The following is a 7,666-nucleotide window of genomic DNA, read 5'->3' as shown; positions in this document are numbered from 1 at the left end:
GAACCCTAAGGACTCGACAAGCATGACTTTGTCCATGTGTCGATCCTTTGAGATTGCAACATTACCTAGACCCAATACCTTGCTTTTGCCTATGTCAGCGTAGGTGATATGGTTTAGATGTGATGGAGATAAAGCAGAGTCCATCAATAATCTCCTGTCACCAGTCATGTGATTTGTACATCCACTATCGAGGACCCACTCAGTGGCTTTGGATTGATCATCCTGCTAATGAATTAGTGCAACTTACGAACTCATATACTTCAGCAGTGAAGAATATGGTATCAATTTCATCACATCAATTTCATCAAGCAATAGAACAGATAAAGCAGTATGAGGATGCGAGAAATGAAAATTCATTTCTTCATGATTAGCTTCCATCCTTTCAAGCAAATTCAGGTCTCCAGCAAATTCTTCAGGCGATTAAGTTCGTCTGGAGACCTGACCCTGCATAAGAGGTTAGTTCTTTTTCTTCACCACCCACATCTGAAGGGGTGGCAAAGAGTTCATCATTCTGCGATCTCCATAAGAGAAAGGTGGCATAGATGCCAATCCAGTTCGTTTCACATAAGATGGGTTAGGGTAATCATAGAAGTAAGCAGAGAAATTCTTCGAGGACTTATGAACATAATGATTTGAAGAATAATGCACATATCCATAATCCTTAGATCTTCCCTGCGAAACAGACAGGTTAGCACAATGATGTTAATATGAGGACTTTGATCCTCTTGAGGAATTTGATCCATGTGAGGAGTTTGGTCCGTATGAAGAATTTGATCTGGGGTTCCTATTCTTCACAGGTGGTGTCATGATGACATTCACCTGAAGATTTTCAACGCACCTTTTGGGAACCCAGATTTTCTTCATAGGAGAACCGTTCCTACAATTAGTGCCAACATATCTAGCAAATACTTCACCATTCTGATTTTTGAATAGTTTATAATTGGAGTCAAATGACTCATCAGAAGAATATGAAGATTCACATGTAAAGCCAGATAAAGTACATGGATCCACTGAAGGTCCCTTTGCAGCAACCCATGAGGTTTTGGGATACTGCTCAGGTTTCCAGTAGGTCCTAACAGCATTAAGTTTCCTCTCAAAGGAAATACCCTCTTTCCTAGGGTTCTTGTTGAGGATCTGCTTTTGAAGCACGTCACAAAGAGCCTAATGCCCTTTGAGGCTTTTGTACATCGTTTCATATACAATTCCTTCAGCCCTGCATCATCAGTGATACTAGCAATGTCCTCAGATGAGGAATTAGTGATAGCAGAGACATTTGAAGAATTTGCAACAATGGAAGCATTTGAGCGTTCAGGTGAAGAATTAGTAGTTTCACGTTCAATGCACTTAAAACATGGAGGAACAAATTGATCTTGAGTAGCGCTAATTTGTTGAGCAAGTAATGAATCAAGCTCCTTCTAAAGATCTTCATAACTCATTCTTAACTGCTCAAGATCTTGCTTTCTTTGAAGAAATTCATAATAAATCTTCTCATGATCAGATAGGAGAGTGTTATGATGACCTTGAAGATTGTCAAATTTGGACTGAAGTCTCTGAAGATTTTCAGTCAAAATTTTAGTGTGATCCATTTTCTCGCCCAACATATCATCGCTTTTATCTAGCATGCTTTGAACCTTTTCAAGAGCCTTTTGCAGTTTCACAGCAATCTTAGCAAGTTTAGAATAGCTGGGTTTGAGGTTTTCATCAGATTCATCCTCACTAGATTCAGAGGAGGGATATTTTGAGTACCTTTGAGCCGTTTGCCATGAAGAAATAGGTGGGAGCATAGTCCTCATCGCCGTCATCAATAGTGTTGGGGAGGTCCTTTTCTTCAGAGGTTAAGATGGACTTGCTGATGAACGCGGTAGCGAGGGCTAGGCTCGCCACACTAGAGTCTGACTCCTCAGATTCCTCCTCTTCCTCATTTTCCTCAGATTCGGCCTTAGAGTCCAGTTCCATGCAAATGAATGCCCGAGCGTTCTTGGGGCTGCTCTTCTTGTGAGATGAGGACCTTGAAGATTTTGATGACGAGGACTTTGAAGATTTCTTATTCTTCTTTGAATCATCAGAACTATAATCCTTGTACTTCTTCTTCTTTGATTCCTTTTCCCACTGAGGACAATCTTGAATCTAGTGTCCGGGTTTCTTTCATTTGTGACAGAGTCTCTTCTTGTAATCATGGGATGAGGATTCTGATCTCAAGTTACCACTTCTTTAGGATTTACCAAAGCGACCACGTCTTGAGAACTTCTGGAACTTCCTCACGTGCATTGCTAGCTCCTCGCTCAGTTCTTCAGGGTCACCAAGGCTGCTGCTAGAATCTTCACCCTCAGATTCAGACACTGCCTTGGCCTTCAGAGCCCGTAATGTACCATAGCTTGGTCCATGGAGATCTCTCTTCTCAGCAAGCTGGAACTCATGAGTGTTTAGTCTCTCGAGGATATCAGCGGGATCAAGTGACTTATAGTCTCCATGTTCTTGTATCATCAATGCCAAGGTATCAAATGAGGAATCAAGTGATCTCAGCAATTTCTTCACCACTTCATGGTCGGTGATATCAGTGGCACCAAGTGCTTGAAGATCATTTGAGATGTCAATGAGGCGATCGACAATTTGCTAAACATTTTCATTGTCGAGTCTTTTGAAGCGCTTGAAGAGATTGCGAAGAACGTCAACTCGAGAGTCACGCTGTGTTGAGACTCCCTCATTGACCTTGGACAGCCTGTCCCAGATAAGATTTGCTGTATCCAAAGCACTCACTCTGCCATACTGCCCTTTGCTCAAATGGCCACATATGATATTTTTGCTTGAGAGTCGAGTTGCTTGAATCTCTTCACATCAGCAGCGTTGATGGTGGGAGTGACAGAGGGAACACCATTCTCCACAACGTACGAGAGATCATTATCAATTGCCTCAAGATTCATGCGCATCTTATTCTTCCAGTAGGGGTAGTCCATCCCATCGAAGGTAGGACACCCAGCAGAAACCTTGATCATACCTGCGGTCGACATAACTAAAACTCCAGGCACTTAAACCAAAATCACACAGAACAAGGGAGTACCTTGCTCTGATACCAATTGAAAGCACGTTATATCGACTAGGGGGGGTGAATAGGCGATTTTTATGAATTCTTCACTGAGGAATTTTAGGGTGAGGAAATTCCTGAGTGAAGAACTACTTGCAGCGGAATAAGTACTCGGAAGTAAAAATAATAGTGCATGAGCATGGTCTTCATGATGAAATGAAAACAAGCACAGAGTACAGAAAGCGTAATCACAGGATAGAACATGATAAAGACAAACAGACTGAAGAAATTGAACTGAGGAAATAGAGAAAGTCTTCAATAAAAGTCTTCAAACATATATGAACAAGCACACAACACAGAAATGAGGAAATGGAAGGGTTGAGGAAATGGAATCGGGTAGCTTCGTGAAGACAATGATTTGGTAGACCAGTTCCAACTGCTCTGACAGTTGTACGTCTGGTTAGGGCGGCTAGGTATTTAAACCTAAGGACACACAGTCCCGGACACCCAGTCCTGAACATGCAGCTCAGGGCACTCAGTCCTCACCATATTCCCCTTCAACCAAGGTCACACAGACCTCGCCCAATCACTCGTGGTAAGTCTTCAGGTGACTTCCAAAACTTCACAGACTCGGTCACTCGGCGATCCACAATTTCCTCTTGGATGCTCTAGACCATGACGCCTAACCGTCTGGAAGATGCACATTCTTCAAAGGTAACAAGCGTCGGATCCACGCAGGATCAATCTCTTCAGTGATGCTCAATCACTTTGGGTTTGTAGGTGTTTGGGTTTGGGTTTTCCTCAGTTGATGATTTTCACTCAAAGTCCTCGGAGGATGGGATGCTCTCAAATGACAAGTGTTAGTTTCTCTCGGAGCAGCCAACCAGCTAGTGGTTGTAGGGGGCGACTATTTATATCCTAGGGAGCAACCCGGCATGATAAGACATAAATGCCCTTCAATGATATGACCGATAGGTGGGTAGATAGTTTGGGACAGCTGGCGCGTAGCACAACAACGGTCGGAATTTTGAGTATCAAATTCCTCAGGGCTATCATGTTCCTCACTGTGTAGGCAATCTGCACTAGCGAATTCCTAACTCCTCAGTCAGAACAAATTTCTCAGAGACCAGAAGAACTTCATCTCTGTCACTGAAGAAATTGACTGAACTGTATGAGATTTCCAATGGCTTCACTCGAAGGGATTGGTAGCTATAGGATTTGAGTTGAGCATCACTTGGAAATTTTTCCTTATTATTTCCTCGACCCCCTTTAACAGTACGGTGTCTCCTATGACTCAAGAAAGAGAAAATAAAACAAAGAAAACAAAGGTCTTCATGCTTCATGTTCCTCGAATGAATGCCAAGTCTTCAGGATCACACCAATTTCTTCACTTTCAAAGTCTTCAGAAAGTCTTCAGAAATCCAATGTCTTCAGTCGAAGAACTTCATTTTTAGGGGTCGACTTTCTCTGTAAATACCAAACTCCTCATAGACTTATAGACCTGTGTACATTGACAAACGCATCAGTCCCTTAACCTATAAGTCTTCAATACACCAAAATCACTAAGGGGCACTAGATGCACTAACACTCATGCTTTTTCTGGAAGGCTCGTTCCTTCCCGCCCTCTCCTCGGCCTCGGCCAGCGCTTTCTTGAGGGTTTGAACCTTACTCGCCGCTCCTACAAATATCACGGCACTACAATCAATATACATCATTTATTCTTTCCGAACATATAGCAAGTCTCCACATACCTTGCTTGTCCTCCAGCTGCCTTTTCACAAGGCAGAGCTCTTCTTCGGCCCGGTCCAGACTCTGCTTTAGTCCGGAGACCTCAGCGGCATGAGAGGTGGTGGCCAGCAGCAACACATGTGTTCATAAGACATATTTAGTCAGTTTCTTGCGAAAATTAATTGATCCTTTGTCCGGCTTTTCTTTCTGAACATCGGATAGTGTCTCAGGGGCTACACTGTCTATACTGGGACTTTCTCTTTTATGTCGCTTACCTCAAAACATGTCAGCAGGCTGCTGCAGGCTTCGGTTAGTCCGCTCTTAACAAATAGAACCCTCTCAATCACCGTACCCATAAGGATACGGTGTTCATCCACAATGGAAGCCCCTAGTAGCGCTTCCAATAGATTACCCGGTGCCTCTGGTTGGACAGAGGTCATAGATATGTCTCCGTCATATCTACTTTCCAAACACTTTTGCCCTTGTTTTGGACTCTAACTTGCATGATTTGAATGGAACTAACCCGGACTGATGATGTTTTCAGCAGAATTGCCATGGTGTTATTTATGTGCAGAAACAAAAGTTCTCGGAATGAACTGAAACTTCACGGGACGTCTATTTGGAAATAATAAAAAATCCTTGCAAAAGATGAAGACCAGGTGGCCCACACCCTAGCAACGAGGGTGGGGGTGTGCCTGCCCCCCCCCCCAGGGCACGCCCGCCTACCTCGTGGGCCCCTGGAGCTCCTCCGACCTCAACTCCAACTCTATATATTTGCTTCTGGGGAGAAAAAAAATCAGAGAGAAGGATTCATCGCATTTTACGATACGGAGCCGCCGCCAAGCCCTAAAACCTCTTGGGAGGGCTGATCTGGAGTCCGTTCGGGGCTTTGGAGAGGGGAATCCGTCGCCATCGTCATCATCAACCATCCTCCATCACCAATTTCATGATGCTCACCGTCATGCGTGAGTAATTCCATCATAGGCTTGTTGGACGGTGATGGGTTGGATGAGATTTATCATGTAATCGAGTTAGTTTTGTTAGGGTTTGATCCCTAGTATCCACTATGTTCTGAGATTGATGTGGCTATGACTTTGCTATGCTTAATGCTTGTCACTGGGGCCCGAGTGCCATGATTTCAGATCTGAACCTATGATGTTTTCATCAATATATGAGAGTTCTTGATCCTATATTGCAAGTCTATAGTCACCTATTATGTCTTATGATCCGTTAACCCCGAAGTGACAATAATCGGGATACTTACCAGTGATGACCGTAGTTTGAGGAGTTCATGTATTCACTATGTGTTAATGCTTTGGTCCGGTACTCCATTAAAAGGAGGCCTTAATATCCCTTAGTTTCCGCTAGGACCCCGCTGCCACGGGAGGGTAGGACAAAAGATGTCATGCAAGTTCTTTTCCATAAGCACGTACGACTATATTCGGAATACATGCCTGCATTACATTGATGAATTGGAGGTAGTTCTGTGTCACCCTAGGTTATGACTATTACATGATGAACCGCATCTGGCATAATTCTCTATCACCGATCCATTCCTACGAGCTTTCCATATATTGTTCTTCGCTTATTTACTTTTCCTTTGCTATTGCTATCATCACTACAAAATACCAAAAACATTAATTTTGCTACCGTTACCCTTTGCTACCGTTACCACTACTATCATATTACTATGCTACTAAATACTTTGCTGTAGATATTCAGTTTCCAGGTGTGGTTGAATTGACAGCTCGGCTGCTAATACTTGAGAATATTCTTTGGCTCCCCTTGTGTCGAATCAATAAATTTGGGTTGAATACTCTACCCTCGAAAACTGCTGCGATCCCCTATACTTGTGGGTTATCAGTCATCGGCCTGATAGGCACACCTCCTTCTCTCGAAGGAGGCTGCTCGCCAGATTCTGGAGCCGTATAGGTCTCCGGAGCGGTATCCGGCTGGGAGCCAAACTGAACACAGCCCCCATTGCTGTTCTCCATGGGGATCTGCTCCCCTAGTTGTTCGGCGACCGTGGTTTCGCCCTTCGTCGCCTCCCTGACGGCCTCCTGAAGCTCCCCTTGGCTTGGGAAGGTCCTTCGAGACAGCACCTCGGCGTCGCCTTTGGCCTTGGGAGAGTGAGCGGCCGGCGGAGACTCGCTGGCCATCACCTTCGAATCTAGCGAACCTCCTGGTGAGGATCGCAGGGAGTTGTCGTGGGCCGGACTGCAATAGCATGATTAAACATGTTAATACCATGACAAAGAGAGGCCAGGTACATGGAAGTATGCGGGTTTCTAGTACTTATGGTGCGGCCAGGGGCTTATTTTGGGGGTGTCGCTCCGGGCTGCTGTCAACATCCCACGTGGGGTTATCCGCAAGGGGGCCCTTCTACCTCTTGGGTGCTTCCGCCTCCAGATTTGCGGAGGCCGCCCTCTTCTTCCTCCCCCCCCCCCATCAGGGGGAGAGTTACTTTCTTCCTCCTCCTTGTCATCGTCTTCGGCGGTGAAGGAGTGACTCTTGTCTTCGGACGACACGTCCGAACCTCCCTTGCGGCGGGGGCCACTCCGAACCCCCTTGGCCTTCTTCTCTGGCGCCTGATAGGGCGCCGGGACCAGCATCTTCGCCAGGAGCGGGATGATTGGTTCCTCGGGCAGCGGCGCCAACCATTGAATCCGCTCCGCTTTCTCTGTCCATACCTGAAAAATAAAAATAGTAAAGTTTAGATATCCTCCTTGAACAAGCAAGTAGAGGATACGCCTTGAGACATGAAAGACTTACCTCACTAGCAGGATGGACAAGATCGTGCCCGCAATCCGAGTCTATGGACGATGGTGTATCATTGCCCTTAAAGAGCAATTTCCACACATCTTCGTGAGTGGTTCCGAAGAGCCTTTCCAATGTTTGGTGCTTCTTCAGATCAAA

At 45.1% G+C, this 7,666-nt stretch overlaps 1 pseudogene; it reads right to left on the bottom strand.

The window, feature by feature from the left end:
• Positions 1-367: 367 nt before the first annotated feature.
• Positions 368-2,484, bottom strand: LOC119333176 (annotated as a pseudogene).
• Positions 2,485-7,666: the final 5,182 nt, after the last annotated feature.

This window comes from Triticum dicoccoides, chromosome 7A (assembly GCF_002162155.2).
Source record: "Triticum dicoccoides isolate Atlit2015 ecotype Zavitan chromosome 7A, WEW_v2.0, whole genome shotgun sequence".
NCBI classification, from domain to species: Eukaryota; Viridiplantae; Streptophyta; class Magnoliopsida; order Poales; family Poaceae; genus Triticum; species Triticum dicoccoides.
This window is presented reverse-complemented; position numbering and strand designations above follow the sequence as displayed.